The sequence below is a fragment of the Anthonomus grandis genome, chromosome 7 (genome assembly GCF_022605725.1).
Source record: "Anthonomus grandis grandis chromosome 7, icAntGran1.3, whole genome shotgun sequence".
In the NCBI taxonomy this organism is placed as follows: Eukaryota; Metazoa; Arthropoda; class Insecta; order Coleoptera; family Curculionidae; genus Anthonomus; species Anthonomus grandis.
In genome coordinates this window covers 30886513-30913621 of record NC_065552.1, presented here as the reverse complement: position 1 = coordinate 30913621, position 27109 = coordinate 30886513, and the positions used below count along the sequence as shown (strand labels likewise).

The 27109-nt window shown below is 39.6% G+C and overlaps 1 long non-coding RNA gene across 16 annotated transcripts; it reads right to left on the bottom strand.

The window, feature by feature from the left end:
* Positions 1-3170: 3170 nt before the first annotated feature.
* LOC126738380 (uncharacterized) lies at positions 3171-26006 on the bottom strand. Of its 16 annotated transcripts, XR_007661318.1 has the most exons (8): positions 20492-20985; positions 16834-16948; positions 14210-14302; positions 13197-13702; positions 12392-12689; positions 11379-11884; positions 10517-11022; positions 3171-3436 (listed from the first exon to the last, which is right to left on the bottom strand). It is a non-coding gene; the product is annotated as an uncharacterized LOC126738380 (long non-coding RNA). The 16 variants fall into 16 exon arrangements; XR_007661322.1 differs by lacking the exons at positions 14210-14302; positions 16834-16948; positions 20492-20985 and adding exons at positions 19777-20098; positions 23136-23445; XR_007661321.1 differs by lacking the exons at positions 12392-12689; positions 13197-13702; positions 14210-14302; positions 16834-16948; positions 20492-20985 and adding exons at positions 19479-20098; positions 23136-23412; positions 25940-26006.
* Between the last annotated feature and the right edge of the window lie 1103 nt (positions 26007-27109).

Below are 27109 nucleotides of genomic sequence, written 5' to 3'. Positions count from 1 at the left end.
AGAAACCTCTATCAGCGGCTTATTCCCATCACCCACATTACGAAAACACCGGATTATAACAGAATTCGACCAGAACAGGTGGAATTATAGCACTTTGAAAATTAGGAAAAAAGTCAATTTTCGACCCCGTTTTTGAGCCCAAAAATGGGCCACAAAAATGCCAGATCTCAGCTAATATGGGAGCTACGACCTTGCGGATGGTCTCGTTGGATTCAGGACGACGAAACTAAGTCAAAACCGTTGGAATTTTCCCGATAGGGCCCATAGAAGCCGAGATATGGACCTCCAAAGTTTGAGATTTTTCATTTTCAGGGTATACCCCACCGTATCGAATTTTTCACCAAAAATTGATTTTTTTAAAATTTGAACTAACTATACCAGCGGCTTGTTCCCATCACCTACAACACGAAAACACCGGGTTATAATGAGTTTTGAGAAAAACTAAGGGAATTATAGCACTTTGAAAATGCGAAAAATCGATTTTCTTTAAACCCGAAAATAGCTATAGAAACCTCTATCAGCGGCTTATTCCCATCACCCACATTACGAAAACACCGGATTATAACAGAATTCGACCAGAACAGGTGGAATTATAGCACTTTGAAAATTAGGAAAAAAGTCAATTTTCGACCCCGTTTTTGAGCCCAAAAATGGGCCACAAAAATGCCAGATCTCAGCTAATATGGGAGCTACGACCTTGCGGATGGTCTCGTTGGATTCAGGACGACGAAACTAAGACAAAACCGTTGGAATTTTCCCGATAGGGCCCATAGAAGCCGAGATATGGACCTCCAAAGTTTGAGATTTTTCATTTTCAGGGTATACCCCCCCGTATCGAATTTTTCACTAAAAATTGATTTTTTTAAAATTTGAACTAACTATACCAGCGGCTTGTTCCCATCACCTACAACACGAAAACACCGGGTTATAATGAGTTTTGAAAAAAACTAAGGGAATTATAGCACTTTGAAAATGCGAAAAATCGATTTTCTTTAAACCCGAAAATAGCTATAGAAACCTCTATCAGCGGCTTATTCCCATCACCCACATTACGAAAACACCGGATTATAACAGAATTCGACCAGAACAGGTGGAATTATAGCACTTTGAAAATTCGGAAAAAAGTCAATTTTCGACCCCGTTTTTGAGCCCAAAAATGGGCCACAAAAATGCCAGATCTCAGCTAATATGGGAGCTACGACCTTGCGGATGGTCTCGTTGGATTCAGGACGACGAAACTAAGACAAAACCGTTGGAATTTTCCCGATAGGGCCAATAGAAGCCGAGATATGGACCTCCAAAGTTTGAGATTTTTCATTTTCAGGGTATACCCCCCCGTATCGAATTTTTCACCAAAAATTGATTTTTTTAAAATTTGAACTAACTATACCAGCGGCTTGTTCCCATCACCTACAACACAAAAACACCGGGTTATAATGAGTTTTGAGAAAAACTAAGGGAATTATAGCACTTTGAAAATGCGAAAAATCGATTTTCTTTAAACCCGAAAATAGCTATAGAAACCTCTATCAGCGGCTTATTCCCATCACCCACATTACGAAAAAACCGGATTATAACAGAATTCGACCAGAACAGGTGGAATTATAGCACTTTGAAAATTCGGAAAAAAGTCAATTTTCGACCCCGTTTTTGAGCCCAAAAATGGGCCACAAAAATGCCAGATCACAGCTAATATGGGAGCTACGACCTTGCGGATGGTCTCGTTGGATTCAGGACGACGAAACTAAGACAAAACCGTTGGAATTTTCCCGATAGGGCCCATAGAAGCCGAGATATGGACCTCCAAAGTTTGAGATTTTTCATTTTCAGGGTATACCCCCCCGTATCGAATTTTTCACCAAAAATTGATTTTTTTAAAATTTGAACTAACTATACCAGCGGCTTGTTCCCATCACCTACAACACGAAAACACCGGGTTATAATGAGTTTTGAGAAAAACTAAGGGAATTATAGCACTTTGAAAATGCGAAAAATCGATTTTCTTTAAACCCGAAAATAGCTATAGAAACCTCTATCAGCGGCTTATTCCCATCACCCACATTACGAAAACACCGGATTATAACAGAATTCGACCAGAACAGGTGGAATTATAGCACTTTGAAAATTCGGAAAAAAGTCAATTTTCGACCCCGTTTTTGAGCCCAAAAATGGGCCACAAAAATGCCAGATCTCAGCTAATATGGGAGCTACGACCTTGCGGATGGTCTCGTTGGATTCAGGACGACGAAACTAAGACAAAACCGTTGGAATTTTCCCGATAGGGCCCATAGAAGCCGAGATATGGACCTCCAAAGTTTGAGATTTTTCATTTTCAGGGTATACCCCCCCGTATCGAATTTTTCACCAAAAATTGATTTTTTTTTAAATTTGAACTAACTATACCAGCGGCTTGTTCCCATCACCTACAACACGAAAACACCGGGTTATAATGAGTTTTGAGAAAAACTAAGGGAATTATAGCACTTTAAAAATGCGAAAAATCGATTTTCTTTAAACCCGAAAATAGCTATAGAAACCTCTATCAGCGGCTTATTCCCATCACCCACATTACGAAAACACCGGATTATAACAGAATTCGACCAGAACAGGTGGAATTATAGCACTTTGAAAATTCGGAAAAAAGTCAATTTTCGACCCCGTTTTTGAGCCCAAAAATGGGCCACAAAAATGCCAGATCTCAGCTAATATGGGAGCTACGACCTTGCGGATGGTCTCGTTGGATTCAGGACGACGAAACTAAGACAAAACCGTTGGAATTTTCCCGATAGGGCCCATAGAAGCCGAGATATGGACCTCCAAAGTTTGAGATTTTTCATTTTCAGGGTATACCCCCCCGTATCGAATTTTTCACCAAAAATTGATTTTTTTTTAAATTTGAACTAACTATACCAGCGGCTTGTTCCCATCACCTACAACACGAAAACACCGGGTTATAATGAGTTTTGAGAAAAACTAAGGGAATTATAGCACTTTAAAAATGCGAAAAATCGATTTTCTTTAAACCCGAAAATAGCTATAGAAACCTCTATCAGCGGCTTATTCCCATCACCCACATTACGAAAACACCGGATTATAACAGAATTCGACCAGAACAGGTGGAATTATAGCACTTTGAAAATTAGGAAAAAAGTCCATTTTCGACCCCGTTTTTGAGCCCAAAAATGGGCCACAAAAATGCCAGATCTCAGCTAATATGGGAGCTACGACCTTGCGGATGGTCTCGTTGGATTCAGGACGACGAAACTAAGACAAAACCGTTGGAATTTTCCCGATAGGGCCCATAGAAGCCGAGATATGGACCTCCAAAGTTTGAGATTTTTCATTTTCAGGGTATACCCCCCCGTATCGAATTTTTCACCAAAAATTGATTTTTTTAAAATTTGAACTAACTATACCAGCGGCTTGTTCCCATCACCTACAACACAAAAACACCGGGTTATAATGAGTTTTGAGAAAAACTAAGGGAATTATAGCACTTTGAAAATGCGAAAAATCGATTTTCTTTAAACCCGAAAATAGCTATAGAAACCTCTATCAGCGGCTTATTCCCATCACCCACATTACGAAAAAACCGGATTATAACAGAATTCGACCAGAACAGGTGGAATTATAGCACTTTGAAAATTCGGAAAAAAGTCAATTTTCGACCCCGTTTTTGAGCCCAAAAATGGGCCACAAAAATGCCAGATCACAGCTAATATGGGAGCTACGACCTTGCGGATGGTCTCGTTGGATTCAGGACGACGAAACTAAGACAAAACCGTTGGAATTTTCCCGATAGGGCCCATAGAAGCCGAGATATGGACCTCCAAAGTTTGAGATTTTTCATTTTCAGGGTATACCCTCCCGTATCGAATTTTTCACCAAAAATTGATTTTTTTAAAATTTGAACTAACTATACCAGCGGCTTGTTCCCATCACCTACAACACGAAAACACCGGGTTATAATGAGTTTTGAGAAAAACTAAGGGAATTATAGCACTTTGAAAATGCGAAAAATCGATTTTCTTTAAACCCGAAAATAGCTATAGAAACCTCTATCAGCGGCTTATTCCCATCACCCACATTACGAAAACACCGGATTATAACAGAATTCGACCAGAACAGGTGGAATTATAGCACTTTGAAAATTCGGAAAAAAGTCAATTTTCGACCCCGTTTTTGAGCCCAAAAATGGGCCACAAAAATGCCAGATCTCAGCTAATATGGGAGCTACGACCTTGCGGATGGTCTCGTTGGATTCAGGACGACGAAACTAAGACAAAACCGTTGGAATTTTCCCGATAGGGCCCATAGAAGCCGAGATATGGACCTCCAAATTTGAGATTTTTCATTTTCAGGGTATACCCCCCCCCGTATCGAATTTTTCACCAAAAATTGATTTTTTTTAAATTTGAACTAACTATACCAGCGGCTTGTTCCCATCACCTACAACACGAAAACACCGGGTTATAATGAGTTTTGAGAAAAATTAAGGGAATTATAGCACTTTGAAAATGCGAAAAATCGATTTTCTTTAAACCCGAAAATAGCTATAGAAACCTCTATCAGCGGCTTATTCCCATCACTTACATTACGAAAACACCGGATTATAACAGAATTCGACCAGAACAGGTGGAATTATAGCACTTTGAAAATTAGGAAAAAAGTCAATTTTCGACCCCGTTTTTGAGCCCAAAAATGGGCCACAAAAATGCCAGATCTCAGCTAATATGGGAGCTACGACCTTGCGGATGGTCTCGTTGGATTCAGGACGACGAAACTAAGACAAAACCGTTGGAATTTTCCCGATAGGGCCCATATAAGCCGAGATATGGACCTCCAAAGTTTGAAATTTTTCATTTTCAGGGTATACCCTCCCGTATCGAATTTTTCACCAAAAATTGATTTTTTTTAAAATTTGAACTAACTATACCAGCGGCTTGTTCCCATCACCTACAATACGAAAACACCGGGTTATAATGAGTTTTGGAAAAAACTAAGGGAATTATAGCACTTTGAAAATGCGAAAAATCGATTTTCTTTATACCCGAAAATAGCTATAGAAACCTCTATCAGCGGCTTATTCCCATCACCCACATTACGAAAACACCGGATTATAACAGAATTCGACCAGAACAGGTGGAATTATAGCACTTTGAAAATTAGGAAAAAAGTCAATTTTCGACCCCGTTTTTGAGCCCAAAAATGGGCCACAAAAATGCCAGATCTCAGCTAATATGGGAGCTACGACCTTGCGGATGGTCTCGTTGGATTCAGGACGACGAAACTAAGTCAAAACCGTTGGAATTTTCCCGATAGGGCCCATAGAAGCCGAGATATGGACCTCCAAAGTTTGAGATTTTTCATTTTCAGGGTATACCCCACCGTATCGAATTTTTCACCAAAAATTGATTTTTTTAAAATTTGAACTAACTATACCAGCGGCTTGTTCCCATCACCTACAACACGAAAACACCGGGTTATAATGAGTTTTGAGAAAAACTAAGGGAATTATAGCACTTTGAAAATGCGAAAAATCGATTTTCTTTAAACCCGAAAATAGCTATAGAAACCTCTATCAGCGGCTTATTCCCATCACCCACATTACGAAAACACCGGATTATAACAGAATTCGACCAGAACAGGTGGAATTATAGCACTTTGAAAATTAGGAAAAAAGTCAATTTTCGACCCCGTTTTTGAGCCCAAAAATGGGCCACAAAAATGCCAGATCTCAGCTAATATGGGAGCTACGACCTTGCGGATGGTCTCGTTGGATTCAGGACGACGAAACTAAGACAAAACCGTTGGAATTTTCCCGATAGGGCCCATAGAAGCCGAGATATGGACCTCCAAAGTTTGAGATTTTTCATTTTCAGGGTATACCCCCCCGTATCGAATTTTTCACCAAAAATTGATTTTTTTAAAATTTGAACTAACTATACCAGCGGCTTGTTCCCATCACCTACAACACGAAAACACCGGGTTATAATGAGTTTTGAGAAAAACTAAGGGAATTATAGCACTTTGAAAATGCGAAAAATCGATTTTCTTTAAACCCGAAAATAGCTATAGAAACCTCTATCAGCGGCTTATTCCCATCACCCACATTACGAAAACACCGGATTATAACAGAATTCGACCAGAACAGGTGGAATTATAGCACTTTGAAAATTCGGAAAAAAGTCAATTTTCGACCCCGTTTTTGAGCCCAAAAATGGGCCACAAAAATGCCAGATCTCAGCTAATATGGGAGCTACGACCTTGCGGATGGTCTCGTTGGATTCAGGACGACGAAACTAAGACAAAACCGTTGGAATTTTCCCGATAGGGCCCATAGAAGCCGAGATATGGACCTCCAAATTTGAGATTTTTCATTTTCAGGGTATACCCCCCCCCCGTATCGAATTTTTCACCAAAAATTGATTTTTTTTAAATTTGAACTAACTATACCAGCGGCTTGTTCCCATCACCTACAACACGAAAACACCGGGTTATAATGAGTTTTGAGAAAAATTAAGGGAATTATAGCACTTTGAAAATGCGAAAAATCGATTTTCTTTAAACCCGAAAATAGCTATAGAAACCTCTATCAGCGGCTTATTCCCATCACTTACATTACGAAAACACCGGATTATAACAGAATTCGACCAGAACAGGTGGAATTATAGCACTTTGAAAATTAGGAAAAAAGTCAATTTTCGACCCCGTTTTTGAGCCCAAAAATTGGCCCACAAAAATGCCAGATCTCAGCTAATATGGGAGCTACGACCTTGCGGATGGTCTCGTTGGATTCAGGACGACGAAACTAAGACAAAACCGTTGGAATTTTCCCGATAGGGCCCATATAAGCCGAGATATGGACCTCCAAAGTTTGAAATTTTTCATTTTCAGGGTATACCCTCCCGTATCGAATTTTTCACCAAAAATTGATTTTTTTTAAAATTTGAACTAACTATACCAGCGGCTTGTTCCCATCACCTACAATACGAAAACACCGGGTTATAATGAGTTTTGGAAAAAACTAAGGGAATTATAGCACTTTGAAAATGCGAAAAATCGATTTTCTTTATACCCGAAAATAGCTATAGAAACCTCTATCAGCGGCTTATTCCCATCACCCACATTACGAAAACACCGGATTATAACAGAATTCGACCAGAACAGGTGGAATTATAGCACTTTGAAAATTAGGAAAAAAGTCAATTTTCGACCCCGTTATTGAGCCCAAAAATGGGCCACAAAAATGCCAGATCTCAGCTAATATGGGAGCTACGACCTTGCGGATGGTCTCGTTGGATTCAGGACGACGAAACTAAGTCAAAACCGTTGGAATTTTCCCGATAGGGCCCATAGAAGCCGAGATATGGACCTCCAAAGTTTGAGATTTTTCATTTTCAGGGTATACCCCACCGTATCGAATTTTTCACCAAAAATTGATTTTTTTAAAATTTGAACTAACTATACCAGCGGCTTGTTCCCATCACCTACAACACGAAAACACCGGGTTATAATGAGTTTTGAGAAAAACTAAGGGAATTATAGCACTTTGAAAATGCGAAAAATCGATTTTCTTTAAACCCGAAAATAGCTATAGAAACCTCTATCAGCGGCTTATTCCCATCACCCACATTACGAAAACACCGGATTATAACAGAATTCGACCAGAACAGGTGGAATTATAGCACTTTGAAAATTAGGAAAAAAGTCAATTTTCGACCCCGTTTTTGAGCCCAAAAATGGGCCACAAAAATGCCAGATCTCAGCTAATATGGGAGCTACGACCTTGCGGATGGTCTCGTTGGATTCAGGACGACGAAACTAAGACAAAACCGTTGGAATTTTCCCGATAGGGCCCATAGAAGCCGAGATATGGACCTCCAAAGTTTGAGATTTTTCATTTTCAGGGTATACCCCCCCGTATCGAATTTTTCACTAAAAATTGATTTTTTTAAAATTTGAACTAACTATACCAGCGGCTTGTTCCCATCACCTACAACACGAAAACACCGGGTTATAATGAGTTTTGAAAAAAACTAAGGGAATTATAGCACTTTGAAAATGCGAAAAATCGATTTTCTTTAAACCCGAAAATAGCTATAGAAACCTCTATCAGCGGCTTATTCCCATCACCCACATTACGAAAACACCGGATTATAACAGAATTCGACCAGAACAGGTGGAATTATAGCACTTTGAAAATTCGGAAAAAAGTCAATTTTCGACCCCGTTTTTGAGCCCAAAAATGGGCCACAAAAATGCCAGATCTCAGCTAATATGGGAGCTACGACCTTGCGGATGGTCTCGTTGGATTCAGGACGACGAAACTAAGACAAAACCGTTGGAATTTTCCCGATAGGGCCCATAGAAGCCGAGATATGGACCTCCAAAGTTTGAGATTTTTCATTTTCAGGGTATACCCCCCCGTATCGAATTTTTCACCAAAAATTGATTTTTTTTTAAATTTGAACTAACTATACCAGCGGCTTGTTCCCATCACCTACAACACGAAAACACCGGGTTATAATGAGTTTTGAGAAAAACTAAGGGAATTATAGCACTTTAAAAATGCGAAAAATCGATTTTCTTTAAACCCGAAAATAGCTATAGAAACCTCTATCAGCGGCTTATTCCCATCACCCACATTACGAAAACACCGGATTATAACAGAATTCGACCAGAACAGGTGGAATTATAGCACTTTGAAAATTAGGAAAAAAGTCAATTTTCGACCCCGTTTTTGAGCCCAAAAATGGGCCACAAAAATGCCAGATCTCAGCTAATATGGGAGCTACGACCTTGCGGATGGTCTCGTTGGATTCAGGACGACGAAACTAAGACAAAACCGTTGGAATTTTCCCGATAGGGTCCATAGAAGCCGAGATATGGACCTCCAAAGTTTGAGATTTTTCATTTTCAGGGTATACCCCACCGTATCGAATTTTTCACCAAAAATTGATTTTTTTAAAATTTGAACTAACTATACCAGCGGCTTGTTCCCATCACCTACAACACGAAAACACCGGGTTATAATGAGTTTTGAGAAAAACTAAGGGAATTATAGCACTTTGAAAATGCGAAAAATCGATTTTCTTTAAACCCGAAAATAGCTATAGAAACCTCTATCAGCGGCTTATTCCCATCACCCACATTACGAAAACACCGGATTATAACAGAATTCGACCAGAACAGGTGGAATTATAGCACTTTGAAAATTAGGAAAAAAGTCAATTTTCGACCCCGTTATTGAGCCCAAAAATGGGCCACAAAAATGCCAGATCTCAGCTAATATGGGAGCTACGACCTTGCGGATGGTCTCGTTGGATTCAGGACGACGAAACTAAGACAAAACCGTTGGAATTTTCCTGATAGGGCCCATAGAAGCCAAGATATGGACCTCCAAAGTTTGAGATTTTTCATTTTCAGGGTATACCCCCCCGTATCGAATTTTTCACCAAAAATTGATTTTTTTAAAATTTGAACTAACTATACCAGCGGCTTGTTCCCATCACCTACAACACGAAAACACCGGGTTATAATGAGTTTTGAAAAAAACTAAGGGAATTATAGCACTTTGAAAATGCGAAAAATCGATTTTCTTTAAACCCGAAAATAGCTATAGAAACCTCTATCAGCGGCTTATTCCCATCACCCACATTACGAAAACACCGGATTATAACAGAATTCGACCAGAACAGGTGGAATTATAGCACTTTGAAAATTCGGAAAAAAGTCAATTTTCGACCCCGTTTTTGAGCCCAAAAATGGGCCACAAAAATGCCAGATCACAGCTAATATGGGAGCTACGACCTTGCGGATGGTCTCGTTGGATTCAGGACGACGAAACTAAGACAAAACCGTTGGAATTTTCCCGATAGGGCCCATAGAAGCCGAGATATGGACCTCCAAAGTTTGAGATTTTTCATTTTCAGGGTATACCCCCCCGTATCGAATTTTTCACCAAAAATTGATTTTTTTTAAATTTGAACTAACTATACCAGCGGCTTGTTCCCATCACCTACAACACGAAAACACCGGGTTATAATGAGTTTTGAGAAAAACTAAGGGAATTATAGCACTTTGAAAATGCGAAAAATCGATTTTCTTTATACCCGAAAATAGCTATAGAAACCTCTATCAGCGGCTTATTTCCATCACTTACATTACGAAAACACCGGATTATAACAGAATTCGACCAGAAAAGGTGGAATTATAGCACTTTGAAAATTCGGAAAAAAGTCAATTTTCGACCCCGTTTTTGAGCCCAAAAATGGGCCACAAAAATGCGAGATCTCAGCTAATATGGGAGCTACGACCTTGCGGATGGTCTCGTTGGATTCAGGACGACGAAACTAAGACAAAACCGTTGGAATTTTCCCGATAGGGCCCATAGAAGCCGAGATATGTTTGAGATTTTTCATTTTCAGGGTATACCCCCCCGTATCGAATTTTTCACCAAAAATTGATTTTTTTAAAATTTGAACTAACTATACCAGCGGCTTGTTCCCATCACCTACAACACGAAAACACCGGGTTATAATGAGTTTTGAGAAAAACTAAGGGAATTATAGCACTTTGAAAATGCGAAAAATCGATTTTCTTTAAACCCGAAAATAGCTATAGAAACCTCTATCAGCGGCTTATTCCCATCACCCACATTACGAAAACACCGGATTATAACAGAATTCGACCAGAACAGGTGGAATTATAGCACTTTGAAAATTCGGAAAAAAGTCAATTTTCGACCCCGTTTTTGAGCCCAAAAATGGGCCACAAAAATGCCAGATCTCAGCTAATATGGGAGCTACGACCTTGCGGATGGTCTCGTTGGATTCAGGACGACGAAACTAAGACAAAACCGTTGGAATTTTCCCGATAGGGCCCATAGAAGCCGAGATATGGACCTCCAAAGTTTGAGATTTTTCATTTTCAGGGTATACCCCCCCGTATCGAATTTTTCACCAAAAATTGATTTTTTTTAAATTTGAACTAACTATACCAGCGGCTTGTTCCCATCACCTACAACACGAAAACACCGGGTTATAATGAGTTTTGAGAAAATTATAGCACTTTGAAAATTAGGAAAAAAGTCAATTTTCGACCCCGTTTTTGAGCCCAAAAATGGGCCACAAAAATGCCAGATCTCAGCTAATATGGGAGCTACGACCTTGCGGATGGTCTCGTTGGATTCAGGACGACGAAACTAAGACAAAACCGTTGGAATTTTCCCGATAGGGCCCATAGAAGCCGAGATATGGACCTCCAAAGTTTGAGATTTTTCATTTTCAGGGTATACCCCCCCGGATCGAATTTTTCACCAAAAATTGATTTTTTTTAAATTTGAACTAACTATACCAGCGGCTTGTTCCCATCACCTACAACACGAAAACACCGGGTTATAATGAGTTTTGAGAAAAACTAAGGGAATTATAGCACTTTGAAAATGCGAAAAATCGATTTTCTTTATACCCGAAAATAGCTATAGAAACCTCTATCAGCGGCTTATTTCCATCACTTACATTACGAAAACACCGGATTATAACAGAATTCGACCAGAAAAGGTGGAATTATAGCACTTTGAAAATTCGGAAAAAAGTCAATTTTCGACCCCGTTTTTGAGCCCAAAAATGGGCCACAAAAATGCGAGATCTCAGCTAATATGGGAGCTACGACCTTGCGGATGGTCTCGTTGGATTCAGGACGACGAAACTAAGTCAAAACCGTTGGAATTTTCCCGATAGGGCCCATAGAAGCCGAGATATGGACCTCCAAAGTTTGAGATTTTTCATTTTCAGGGTATACCCCCCCGTATCGAATTTTTCACCAAAAATTGATTTTTTTTAAATTTGAACTAACTATACCAGCGGCTTGTTCCCATCACCTACAACACGAAAACACCGGGTTATAATGAGTTTTGAGAAAAACTAAGGGAATTATAGCACTTTAAAAATGCGAAAAATCGATTTTCTTTAAACCCGAAAATAGCTATAGAAACCTCTATCAGCGGCTTATTCCCATCACCCACATTACGAAAACACCGGATTATAACAGAATTCGACCAGAACAGGTGGAATTATAGCACTTTGAAAATTCGGAAAAAAGTCAATTTTCGACCCCGTTTTTGAGCCCAAAAATGGGCCACAAAAATGCCAGATCTCAGCTAATATGGGAGCTACGACCTTGCGGATGGTCTCGTTGGATTCAGGACGACGAAACTAAGACAAAACCGTTGGAATTTTCCCGATAGGGCCCATAGAAGCCGAGATATGGACCTCCAAAGTTTGAGATTTTTCATTTTCAGGGTATACCTCCCCGTATCGAATTTTTCACCAAAAATTGATTTTTTTTTAAATTTGAACTAACTATACCAGCGGCTTGTTACTATTACCTACAACACGAAAACACCGGGTTATAATGAGTTTTGAGAAAAACTAAGGGAATTATAGCACTTTGAAAATGCGAAAAATCGATTTTCTTTATACCCGAAAATAGCTATAGAAACCTCTATCAGCGGCTTATTTCCATCACTTACATTACGAAAACACCGGATTATAACAGAATTCGACCAGAAAAGGTGGAATTATAGCACTTTGAAAATTCGGAAAAAAGTCAATTTTCGACCCCGTTTTTGAGCCCAAAAATGGGCCACAAAAATGCGAGATCTCAGCTAATATGGGAGCTACGACCTTGCGGATGGTCTCGTTGGATTCAGAACGACGAAACTAAGACAAAACCGTTGGAATTTTCCCGATAGGGCCCATAGAAGCCGAGATATGGACCTCCAAAGTTTGAGATTTTTCATTTTCAGGGTATACCCCCCCGTATCGAATTTTTCACCAAAAATTGATTTTTTTTTAAATTTGAACTAACTATACCAGCGGCTTGTTCCCATCACCTACAACACGAAAACACCGGGTTATAATGAGTTTTGAGAAAAACTAAGGGAATTATAGCACTTTGAAAATGCGAAAAATCGATTTTCTTTAAACCCGAAAATAGCTATAGAAACCTCTATCAGCGGCTTATTCCCATCACCCACATTACGAAAACACCGGATTATAACAGAATTCGACCAGAACAGGTGGAATTATAGCACTTTGAAAATTAGGAAAAAAGTCAATTTTCGACCCCGTTTTTGAGCCCAAAAATGGGCCACAAAAATGCCAGATCTCAGCTAATATGGGAGCTACGACCTTGCGGATGGTCTCGTTGGATTCAGGACGACAAAACCAAGACAAAACCGTTGGAATTTTCCCGATAGGGCCCATAGAAGCCGAGATATGGACCTCCAAAGTTTGAGATTTTTCATTTTCAGGGTATACCCCCCGTATCGAATTTTTCACCAAAAATTGATTTTTTTTTAAATTTGAACTAACTATACCAGCGGCTTGTTCCCATCACCTACAACACGAAAACACCGGGTTATAATGAGTTTTGAGAAAAACTAAGGGAATTATAGCACTTTGAAAATGCGAAAAATCGATTTTCTTTATACCCGAAAATAGCTATAGAAACCTCTATCAGCGGCTTATTTCCATCACCCACATTACGAAAACACCGGATTATAACAGAATTCGACCAGAACAGGTGGAATTATAGCACTTTGAAAATTCGGAAAAAAGTCAATTTTCGACCCCGTTTTTGAGCCCAAAAATGGGCCACAAAAATGCGAGATCTCAGCTAATATGGGAGCTACGACCTTGCGGATGGTCTCGTTAAATTCAGGACGACGAAACTAAGTCAAAACCGTTGGAATTTTCCCGATAGGGGCCATAGAAGCCGAGATATGGACCTCCAAAGTTTGAGATTTTTCATTTTCAGGGTATACCCCCCCGTATCGAATTTTTCACCAAAAATTGATTTTTTTTTAAATTTGAACTAACTATACCAGCGGCTTGTTCCCATCACCTACAACACGAAAACACCGGGTTATAATGAGTTTTGAGAAAAACTAAGGGAATTATAGCACTTTGAAAATGCGAAAAATCGATTTTCTTTAAACCCGAGAATAGCTATAGAAACCTCTATCAGCGGCTTATTCCCATCACCCACATTACGAAAACACCGGATTATAACAGAATTCGACCAGAACAGGTGGAATTATAGCACTTTGAAAATTCGGAAAAAAGTCAATTTTCGACCCCGTTTTTGAGCCCAAAAATGGGCCACAAAAATGCCAGATCTCAGCTAATATGGGAGCTACGACCTTGCGGATGGTCTCGTTGGATTCAGGACGACGAAACTAAGACAAAACCGTTGGAATTTTCCCGATAGGGCCCATAGAAGCCGAGATATGGACCTCCAAAGTTTGAGATTTTTCATTTTCAGGGTATACCCCCCCGTATCGAATTTTTCACCAAAAATTGATTTTTTTAAAATTTGAACTAACTATACCAGCGGCTTGTTCCCATCACCTACAACACGAAAACACCGGGTTATAATGAGTTTTGAGAAAAACTAAGGGAATTATAGCACTTTGAAAATGCGAAAAATCGATTTTCTTTAAACCCGAAAATAGCTATAGAAACCTCTATCAGCGGCTTATTCCCATCACCCACATTACGAAAACACCGGATTATAACAGAATTCGACCAGAACAGGTGGAATTATAGCACTTTGAAAATTAGGAAAAAAGTCAATTTTCGACCCCGTTTTTGAGCCCAAAAATGGGCCACAAAAATGCCAGATCTCAGCTAATATGGGAGCTACGACCTTGCGGATGGTCTCGTTGGATTCAGGACGACGAAACTAAGACAAAACCGTTGGAATTTTCCCGATAGGGCCAATAGAAGCCGAGATATGGACCTCCAAAGTTTGAGATTTTTCATTTTCAGGGTATACCCCCCCGTATCGAATTTTTCACCAAAAATTGATTTTTTTAAAATTTGAACTAACTATACCAGCGGCTTGTTCCCATCACCTACAACACGAAAACACCGGGTTATAATGAGTTTTGAGAAAAACTAAGGGAATTATAGCACTTTAAAAATGCGAAAAATCGATTTTCTTTAAACCCGAAAATAGCTATAGAAACCTCTATCAGCGGCTTATTCCCATCACCCACATTACGAAAACACCGGATTATAACAGAATTCGACCAGAACAGGTGGAATTATAGCACTTTGAAAATTAGGAAAAAAGTCAATTTTCGACCCCGTTTTTGAGCCCAAAAATGGGCCACAAAAATGCCAGATCTCAGCTAATATGGGAGCTACGACCTTGCGGATGGTCTCGTTGGATTCAGGACGACAAAACAAAGACAAAACCGTTGGAATTTTCCCGATAGGGCCCATAGAAGCCGAGATATGGACCTCCAAAGTTTGAGATTTTTCATTTTCAGGGTATACCCCCCGTATCGAATTTTTCACCAAAAATTGATTTTTTTTTAAATTTGAACTAACTATACCAGCGGCTTGTTCCCATCACCTACAACACGAAAACACCGGGTTATAATGAGTTTTGAGAAAAACTAAGGGAATTATAGCACTTTGAAAATGCGAAAAATCGATTTTCTTTATACCCGAAAATAGCTATAGAAACCTCTATCAGCGGCTTATTTCCATCACCCACATTACGAAAACACCGGATTATAACAGAATTCGACCAGAACAGGTGGAATTATAGCACTTTGAAAATTCGGAAAAAAGTCAATTTTCGACCCCGTTTTTGAGCCCAAAAATGGGCCACAAAAATGCGAGATCTCAGCTAATATGGGAGCTACGACCTTGCGGATGGTCTCGTTAAATTCAGGACGACGAAACTAAGTCAAAACCGTTGGAATTTTCCCGATAGGGGCCATAGAAGCCGAGATATGGACCTCCAAAGTTTGAGATTTTTCATTTTCAGGGTATACCCCCCCGTATCGAATTTTTCACCAAAAATTGATTTTTTTTTAAATTTGAACTAACTATACCAGCGGCTTGTTCCCATCACCTACAACACGAAAACACCGGGTTATAATGAGTTTTGAGAAAAACTAAGGGAATTATAGCACTTTGAAAATGCGAAAAATCGATTTTCTTTAAACCCGAAAATAGCTATAGAAACCTCTATCAGCGGCTTATTCCCATCACCCACATTACGAAAACACCGGATTATAACAGAATTCGACCAGAACAGGTGGAATTATAGCACTTTGAAAATTCGGAAAAAAGTCAATTTTCGACCCCGTTTTTGAGCCCAAAAATGGGCCACAAAAATGCCAGATCTCAGCTAATATGGGAGCTACGACCTTGCGGATGGTCTCGTTGGATTCAGGACGACGAAACTAAGACAAAACCGTTGGAATTTTCCCGATAGGGCCCATAGAAGCCGAGATATGGACCTCCAAAATTTGAGATTTTTCATTTTCAGGGTATACCCCCCCGTATCGAATTTTTCACCAAAAATTGATTTTTTTTAAATTTGAACTAACTATACCAGCGGCTTGTTCCCATCACCTACAACACGAAAACACCGGGTTATAATGAGTTTTGAGAAAAACTAAGGGAATTATAGCACTTTGAAAATGCGAAAAATCGATTTTCTTTATACCCGAAAATAGCTATAGAAACCTCTATCAGCGGCTTATTCCCATCACCCACATTACGAAAACACCGGATTATAACAGAATTCGACTAGAACAGGTGGAATTATAGCACTTTGAAAATTCGGAAAAAAGTCAATTTTCGACCCCGTTTTTGAGCCCAAAAATGGGCCACAAAAATGCCAGATCTCAGCTAATATGGGAGCTACGACCTTGCGGATGGTCTTGTTGGATTCAGGACGACGAATCTAAGACAAAACCGTTGGAATTTTCCCGATAGGGCTCATAGAAGCCGAGATATGGACCTCCAAAGTTTGAGATTTTTCATTTTCAGGGTATACCCCCCCGTATCGAATTTTTCACCAAAAATTGATTTTTTTTAAATTTGAACTAACTATACCAGCGGCTTGTTCCCATCACCTACAACACGAAAACACCGGGTTATAATGAGTTTTGAGAAAAACTAAGGGAATTATAGCACTTTGAAAATGCGAAAAATCGATTTTCTTTAAACCCGAAAATAGCTATAGAAACCTCTATCAGCGGCTTATTCCCATCACCCACATAACGAAAACACCGGATTATAACAGAATTCGACCAGAACAGGTGGAATTATAGCACTTTGAAAATTCGGAAAAAAGTCAATTTTCGACCCCGTTTTTGAGCCCAAAAATGGGCCACAAAAATGCCAGATCTCAGCTAATATGGGAGCTACGACCTTGCGGATGGTCTCGTTGGATTCAGGACGACGAAACTAAGACAAAACCGTTGGAATTTTCCCGATAGGGCCCATAGAAGCCGAGATATGGACCTCCAAAATTTGAGATTTTTCATTTTCAGGGTATACCCCCCCGTATCGAATTTTTCACCAAAAATTGATTTTTTTTAAATTTGAACTAACTATACCAGCGGCTTGTTCCCATCACCTACAACACGAAAACACCGGGTTATAATGAGTTTTGAGAAAAACTAAGGGAATTATAGCACTTTGAAAATGCGAAAAATCGATTTTCTTTATACCCGAAAATAGCTATAGAAACCTCTATCAGCGGCTTATTCCCATCACCCACATTACGAAAACACCGGATTATAACAGAATTCGACTAGAACAGGTGGAATTATAGCACTTTGAAAATTCGGAAAAAAGTCAATTTTCGACCCCGTTTTTGAGCCCAAAAATGGGCCACAAAAATGCCAGATCTCAGCTAATATGGGAGCTACGACCTTGCGGATGGTCTCGTTGGATTCAGGACGACGAATCTAAGACAAAACCGTTGGAATTTTCCCGATAGGGCCCATAGAAGCCGAGATATGGACCTCCAAAATTTGAGATTTTTCATTTTCAGGGTATACCCCCCCGTATCGAATTTTTCACCAAAAATTGATTTTTTTTAAATTTGAACTAACTATACCAGCGGCTTGTTCCCATCACCTACAACACGAAAACACCGGGTTATAATGAGTTTTGAGAAAAACTAAGGGAATTATAGCACTTTGAAAATGCGAAAAATCGATTTTCTTTATACCCGAAAATAGCTATAGAAACCTCTATCAGCGGCTTATTCCCATCACCCACATTACGAAAACACCGGATTATAACAGAATTCGACCAGAACAGGTGGAATTATAGCACTTTGAAAATTCGGAAAAAAGTCAATTTTCGACCCCGTTTTTGAGCCCAAAAATGGGCCACAAAAATGCCAGATCTCAGCTAATATGGGAGCTACGACCTTGCGGATGGTCTCGTTGGATTCAGGACGACGAAACTAAGACAAAACCGTTGGAATTTTTCCGATAGGGCCCATAGAAGCCGAGATATGGACCTCCAAAATTTGAGATTTTTCATTTTCAGGGTATACCCCCCCGTATCGAATTTTTCACCAAAAATTGATTTTTTTTAAATTTGAACTAACTATACCAGCGGCTTGTTCCCATCACCTACAACACGAAAACACCGGGTTATAATGAGTTTTGAGAAAAACTAAGGGAATTATAGCACTTTGAAAATGCGAAAAATCGATTTTCTTTATACCCGAAAATAGCTATAGAAACCTCTATCAGCGGCTTATTCCCATCACCCACATTACGAAAACACCGGATTATAACAGAATTCGACTAGAACAGGTGGAATTATAGCACTTTGAAAATTCGGAAAAAAGTCAATTTTCGACCCCGTTTTTGAGCCCAAAAATGGGCCACAAAAATGCCAGATCTCAGCTAATATGGGAGCTACGACCTTGCGGATGGTCTCGTTGGATTCAGGACGACGAATCTAAGACAAAACCGTTGGAATTTTCCCGATAGGGCCCATAGAAGCCGAGATATGGACCTCCAAAATTTGAGATTTTTCATTTTCAGGGTATACCCCCCCGTATCGAATTTTTCACCAAAAATTGATTTTTTTTAAATTTGAACTAACTATACCAGCGGCTTGTTCCCATCACCTACAACACGAAAACACCGGGTTATAATGAGTTTTGAGAAAAACTAAGGGAATTATAGCACTTTGAAAATGCGAAAAATCGATTTTCTTTATACCCGAAAATAGCTATAGAAACCTCTATCAGCGGCTTATTCCCATCACCCACATTACGAAAACACCGGATTATAACAGAATTCGACCAGAACAGGTGGAATTATAGCACTTTGAAAATTCGGAAAAAAGTCAATTTTCGACCCCGTTTTTGAGCCCAAAAATGGGCCACAAAAATGCCAGATCTCAGCTAATATGGGAGCTACGACCTTGCGGATGGTCTCGTTGGATTCAGGACGACGAAACTAAGACAAAACCGTTGGAATTTTTCCGATAGGGCCCATAGAAGCCGAGATATGGACCTCCAAAATTTGAGATTTTTCATTTTCAGGGTATACCCCCCCGTATCGAATTTTTCACCAAAAATTGATTTTTTTTAAATTTGAACTAACTATACCAGCGGCTTGTTCCCATCACCTACAACACGAAAACACCGGGTTATAATGAGTTTTGAGAAAAACTAAGGGAATTATAGCACTTTGAAAATGCGAAAAATCGATTTTCTTTAAACCCGAAAATAGCTATAGAAACCTCTATCAGCGGCTTATTCCCATCACCCACATTACGAAAACACCGGATTATAACAGAATTCGACCAGAACAGGTGGAATTATAGCACTTTGAAAATTCGGAAAAAAGTCAATTTTCGACCCCGTTTTTGAGCCCAAAAATGGGCCACAAAAATGCCAGATCTCAGCTAATATGGGAGCTACGACCTTGCGGATGGTCTCGTTGGATTCAGGACGACGAAACTAAGACAAAACCGTTGGAATTTTCCCGATAGGGCCCATAGAAGCCGAGATATGGACCTCCAAAGTTTGAGATTTTTCATTTTCAGGGTATACCCCCCCGTATCGAATTTTTCACCAAAAATTGATTTTTTTTAAATTTGAACTAACTATACCAGCGGCTTGTTCCCATCACCTACAACACGAAAACACCGGGTTATAATGAGTTTTGAGAAAAACTAAGGGAATTATAGCACTTTAAAAATGCGAAAAATCGATTTTCTTTAAACCCGAAAATAGCTATAGAAACCTCTATTTGCGGCTTATTCCCATCACCCACATTACGAAAACACCGGATTATAACAGAATTCGACCAGAACAGGTGGAATTATAGCACTTTAAAAATTCGGAAAAAAGTCAATTTTCGACCCCGTTTTTGAGCCCAAAAATGGGCCACAAAAATGCCAGATCTCAGCTAACATGGGAGCTACGATCTTGCGGATGGTCTCGTTGGATTCAGGACGACGAAACTAAGAAAAAACCGTTGGAACTTTCCCGATAGGGCCCATAGAAGCCGAGATATGGACCTCCAAAGTTTGAGATTTTTCATTTTCAGGGTATACCCCCCCGTATCGAATTTTTCACCAAAAATTGATTTTTTTTTAAATTTGAACTAACTATACCAGCGGCTTGTTCCCATCACCTACAACACGAAAACACCGGGTTATAATGAGTTTTGAGAAAAACTAAGGGAATTATAGCACTTTAAAAATGCGAAAAATCGATTTTCTTTAAACCCGAAAATAGCTATAGAAACCTCTATCAGCGGCTTATTCCCATCACCCACATTACGAAAACACCGGATTATAACAGAATTCGACCAGAACAGGTGGAATTATAGCACTTTGAAAATTCAGAAAAAAGTCAATTGTCGACCCCGTTTTTGAGCCCAAAAATGGGCCACAAAAATGCCAGATCTCAGCTAATATGGGAGGTACGACCTTGCGGATGGTCTCGTTGGATTCAGGACGACGAAACTAAGACAAAACCGTTGGAATTTTCCCGATAGGGCCCATAGAAGCCGAGATATGGACCTCCAAAATTTGAGATTTTTCATTTTCAGGGTATACCCCCCCGTATCGAATTTTTCACCAAAAATTGATTTTTTTTAAATTTGAACTAACTATACCAGCGGCTTGTTCCCATCACCTACAACACGAAAACACCGGGTTATAATGAGTTTTGAGAAAAACTAAGGGAATTATAGCACTTTGAAAATGCGAAAAATCGATTTTCTTTATACCCGAAAATAGCTATAGAAACCTCTATCAGCGGCTTATTCCCATCACCCACATTACGAAAACACCGGATTATAACAGAATTCGACTAGAACAGGTGGAATTATAGCACTTTGAAAATTCGGAAAAAAGTCAATTTTCGACCCCGTTTTTGAGCCCAAAAATGGGCCACAAAAATGCCAGATCTCAGCTAATATGGGAGCTACGACCTTGCGGATGGTCTCGTTGGATTCAGGACGACGAATCTAAGACAAAACCGTTGGAATTTTCCCGATAGGGCTCATAGAAGCCGAGATATGGACCTCCAAAGTTTGAGATTTTTCATTTTCAGGGTATACCCCCCCGTATCGAATTTTTCACCAAAAATTGATTTTTTTTTAAATTTGAACTAACTATACCAGCGGCTTGTTCCCATCACCTACAACACGAAAACACCGGGTTATAATGAGTTTTGAGAAAAACTAAGGGAATTATAGCACTTTGAAAATGCGAAAAATCGATTTTCTTTAAACCCGAAAATAGCTATAGAAACCTCTATCAGCGGCTTATTCCCATCACCCACATTACGAAAACACCGGATTATAACAGAATTCGACCAGAACAGGTGGAATTATAGCACTTTGAAAATTCGGAAAAAAGTCAATTTTCGACCCCGTTTTTGAGCCCAAAAATGGGCCACAAAAATGCCAGATCTCAGCTAATATGGGAGCTACGACCTTGCGAATGGTCTCGTTGGATTCAGGACGACGAAACTAAGACAAAACCGTTGGAATTTTCCCGATAGGGCCCATAGAAGCCGAGATATGGACCTCCAAAATTTGAGATTTTTCATTTTCAGGGTATACCCCCCCGTATCGAATTTTTCACCAAAAATTGATTTTTTTTAAATTTGAACTAACTATACCAGCGGCTTGTTCCCATCACCTACAACACGAAAACACCGGGTTATAATGAGTTTTGAGAAAAACTAAGGGAATTATAGCACTTTGAAAATGCGAAAAATCGATTTTCTTTATACCCGAAAATAGCTATAGAAACCTCTATCAGCGGCTTATTCCCATCACCCACATTACGAAAACACCGGATTATAACAGAATTCGACTAGAACAGGTGGAATTATAGCACTTTGAAAATTCGGAAAAAGTCAATTTTCGACCCCGTTTTTGAGCCCAAAAATGGGCCACAAAAATGCCAGATCTCAGCTAATATGGGAGCTACGACCTTGCGGATGGACTCGTTGGATTCAGGACGACGAATCTAAGACAAAACCGTTGGAATTTTCCCGATAGGGCTCATAGAAGCCGAGATATGGACCTCCAAAGTTTGAGATTTTTCATTTTCAGGGTATACCCCCCCGTATCGAATTTTTCACCAAAAATTGATTTTTTTTTAATTTGAACTAACTATACCAGCGGCTTGTTCCCATCACCTACAACACGAAAACACCGGGTTATAATGAGTTTTGAGAAAAACTAAGGGAATTATAGCACTTTGAAAATGCGAAAAATCGATTTTCTTTATACCCGAAAATAGCTATAGAAACCTCTATCAGCGGCTTATTCCCATCACCCACATTACGAAAACACCGGATTATAACAGAATTCGACTAGAACAGGTGGAATTATAGCACTTTGAAAATTCGGAAAAAAGTCAATTTTCGACCCCGTTTTTGAGCCCAAAAATGGGCCACAAAAATGCCAGATCTCAGCTAATATGGGAGCTACGACCTTGCGGATGGTCTCGTTGGATTCAGGACGACGAAACTAAGTCAAAACCGTTGGAATTTTCCCGATAGGGCCCATAGAAGCCGAGATATGGACCTCCAAAATTTGAGATTTTTCATTTTCAGGGTATACCCCCCCGTATCGAATTTTTCACCAAAAATTGATTTTTTTTAAATTTGAACTAACTATACCAGCGGCTTGTTCCCATCACCTACAACACGAAAACACCGGGTTATAATGAGTTTTGAGAAAAACTAAGGGAATTATAGCACTTTGAAAATGCGAAAAATCGATTTTCTTTATACCCGAAAATAGCTATAGAAACCTCTATCAGCGGCTTATTCCCATCACCCACATTACGAAAACACCGGATTATAACAGAATTCGACCAGAACAGGTGGAATTATAGCACTTTGAAAATTCGGAAAAAAGTCAATTTTCGACCCCGTTTTTGAGCCCAAAAATGGGCCACAAAAATGCCAGATCTCAGCTAATATGGGAGCTACGACCTTGCGGATGGTCTCGTTGGATTCAGGACGACGAAACTAAGACAAAACCGTTGGAATTTTCCCGATAGGGCCCATAGAAGCCGAGATATGGACCTCCAAAGTTTGAGATTTTTCATTTTCAGGGTATACCCCCCGTATCGAATTTTTCACCAAAAATTGATTTTTTTTAAATTTGAACTAACTATACCAGCGGCTTGTTCTTATCACCTACAACACGAAAACACCGGGTTATAATGAGTTTTGAGAAAAACTAAGGGAATTATAGCACTTTGAAAATGCGAAAAATCGATTTTCTTTAAACCCGAAAATAGCTATAGAAACCTCTATCAGCGGCTTATTCCCATCACCCACATTACGAAAACACCGGATTATAACAGAATTCGACCAGAACAGGTGGAATTATAGCACTTTGAAAATTCGGAAAAAAGTCAATTTTCGACCCCGTTTTTGAGCCCAAAAATGGGCCACAAAAATGCCAGATCTCAGCTAACATGGGAGCTACGACCTTGCGGATGATCTCGTTGGATTCAGGACGACGAAACTAAGAAAAAACCGTTGGAACTTTCCCGATAGGGCCCATAGAAGCCGAGATATGGACCTCCAAAGTTTGAGATTTTTCATTTTCAGGGTATACCCCCCCGTATCGAATTTTTCACCAAAAATTGATTTTTTTTAAATTTGAACTAACTATACCAGCGGTTTGTTCCTATCACCTACAACACGAAAACACCGGGTTATAATGAGTTTTGAGAAAAACTAAGGGAATTATAGCACTTTGATAATGCGAAAAATCGATTTTCTTTAAACCCGAAAATAGCTATAGAAACCTCTATCAGCGGCTTATTCCCATCACCTACATTACGAAAACACCGGGTTATAACGGAATTCGACCGGAACAAGTGGAATTATAGCACTTTGAAAATTCGGAAAAAAGTCAATTTTCGACCCCGTTTTTGAGCCCAAAAATGGGCCACAAAAATGCCAGATCTCAGCTAATATGGGAGCTACGACCTTGCGGATGGTCTCGTTAAATTCAGGACGACGAAACTAAGAAAAAACCGTTGGAACTTTCCCGATAGGGCCCATAGAAGCCGAGATATGGACCTCCAAAGTTTGAGATTTTTCATTTTCAGGGTATACCCCCCCGTATCGAATTTTTCACCAAAAATTGATTTTTTTTAAATTTGAACTAACTATACCAGCGGCTAGTTCTTATCACCTACAACACGAAAACACCGGGTTATAATGAGTTTTGAGAAAAACTAAGGGAATTATAGCACTTTGAAAATGCGAAAAATCGATTTTCTTTAAACCCGAAAATAGCTATAGAAACCTCTATCAGCGGCTTATTCCCATCACACACATTACGAAAACACCGGATTATAACAGAATTCGACCAGAACAGGTGGAATTATAGCACTTTGAAAATTCGGAAAAAAGTCAATTTTCGACCCCGTTTTTGAGCCCAAAAATGGGCCACAAAAATGCCAGATCTCAGCTAATATGGGAGCTACGACCTTGCGGATGGTCTCGTTGGATTCAGGACGACGAAACTAAGAAAAAACCGTTGGAACTTTCCCGATAGGGGCCATAGAAGCCGAGATATGGACCTCCAAAGTTTGAGATTTTTCATTTTCAGGGTATACCCCCCCGTATCGAATTTTTCCCAAAAATTGATTTTTTCGAATTTGAACTAACTATACCAGCGGCTTGTTCCCATCACCTACAACACGAAAACACCGGGTTATAATGAGTTTCGAGAAAAACTAAGGGAATTATAGCACTTTAAAAATGCGAAAAATCGATTTTCTTCAAACCCGAAAATAGCTATAGAAACCTCTATCAGCGGCTTATTCCCATCACCCACATTACGAAAACACCGGATTATAACAGAATTCGACCAGAACAGGTGGAATTATAGCACTTTGAAAATTCGGAAAAAAGTCAATTTTCGACCCCGTTTTTGAGCCCAAAAATTGGCCACAAAAATGCCAGATCTCAGCTAATATGGGAGCTACGACCTTGCGGATGGTCTCGTTGGATTCAGAAGGACGAAACTAAGTCAAAACCGTTGGAATTTTCCCGATAGGGCCCACAGAAGCCGAGATATGGACCTCCAAAGTTTGAGATTTTTCATTTTCAGGGTATACCCCCCCGTATCGAATTTTTCACCAAAAATTGATTTTTTTTAAATTTGAACTAACTATACCAGCGGTTTGTTCCTATCACCTACAACACGAAAACACCGGGTTATAATGAGTTTTGAGAAAAACTAGAGGAATTATAGCACTTTGATAATGCGAAAAATCGATTTTCTTTAAACCCGAAAATAGCTATAGAAACCTCTATCAGCGGCTTATTCCCATCACCTACATTACGAAAACACCGGGTTATAACGGAATTCGACCAGAACAAGTGGAATTATAGCACTTTGAAAATTCGGAAAAAAGTCAATTTTCGACCCCGTTTTTGAGCCCAAAAATGGGCCACAAAAATGCGAGATCTCAGCTAGTATGGGAGCTACGACCTTGCGGATGGTCTCGTTGGATTCAGAAGGACGAAACTAAGTTAAAACCGTTGGAATTTTCCCGATAGGGCCCATAGAAGCCGAGATATGGACCTCCAAAGTTTGAGATTTTTCATTTTCAGGGTATACCCCCCCGTATCGAATTTTTCACCAAAAATTGATTTTTTTCGAATTTGAACTAACTATACCAGCGGCTTGTTCCCATCACCTACAACACGATAACACCGGGTTATAATGACTTTCGAGAAAAACTAAGGGAATTATAGCACTTTGAAAATGCGAAAAATCGATTTTCTTTAAACCCGAAAATAGCTATAGAAACCCCTTTCAGCGGCTTATTCCCATCACCTACATTACGAAAACACCGGGTTATAACGGAATTCGACCAGAACAAGTGGAATTATAACACTTTGAAAATTCGGAAAAAAGTCAATTTTCGACCCCGTTTTTGAGCCCAAAAATGGGCCACAAAAATGCGAGATCTCAGCTAGTATGGGAGCTACGACCTTGCGGATGGTCTCGTTGGATTCAGAAGGACGAAACTAAGTCAAAACCGTTGGAATTTTCCCGATAGGGCCCACAGAAGCCGAGATATGGACCTCCAAAGTTTGAGATTTTTCATTTTCAGGGTATACCCCCCCCGTATCGAATTTTTCACCAAAAATTGATTTTTTTCGAATTTGAACTAACTATACCAGCGGCTTGTTCTTATCACCTACAACACGATAACACCGGGTTATAATGACTTTCGAGAAAAACTAAGGGAATTATAGCACTTTGAAAATGCGAAAAATCGATTTTCTTTAAACCCGAAAATAGCTATAGAAACCCCTATCAGCGGCTTATTCCCATCACCTACAATACGAAAACACCGGGTTATAACGGAATTCGACCAGAACAAGTGGAATTATAGCACTTTGAAAATTCAGAAAAAAGTCAATTTTCGACCCCGTTTTTGAGCCCAAAAATGGGCCACAAAAATGCGAGATCTCAGCTAGTATGGGAGCTACGACCTTGCGGATGGTCTCGTTGGATTCAGAAGGACGAAACTAAGTCAAAACCGTTGGAATTTTCCCGATAGGGCCCACAGAAGCCGAGATATGGACCTCCAAAGTTTGAGATTTTTCATTTTTAGGGTATACCTCCCCGTATCGAATTTTTCACCAAAAATTGATTTTTTTCGAATTTGAACTAACTATACCAGCGGCTTGTTCCCATCACCTACAACACGAAAACACCGGGTTATAATGAGTTTCGAGAAAA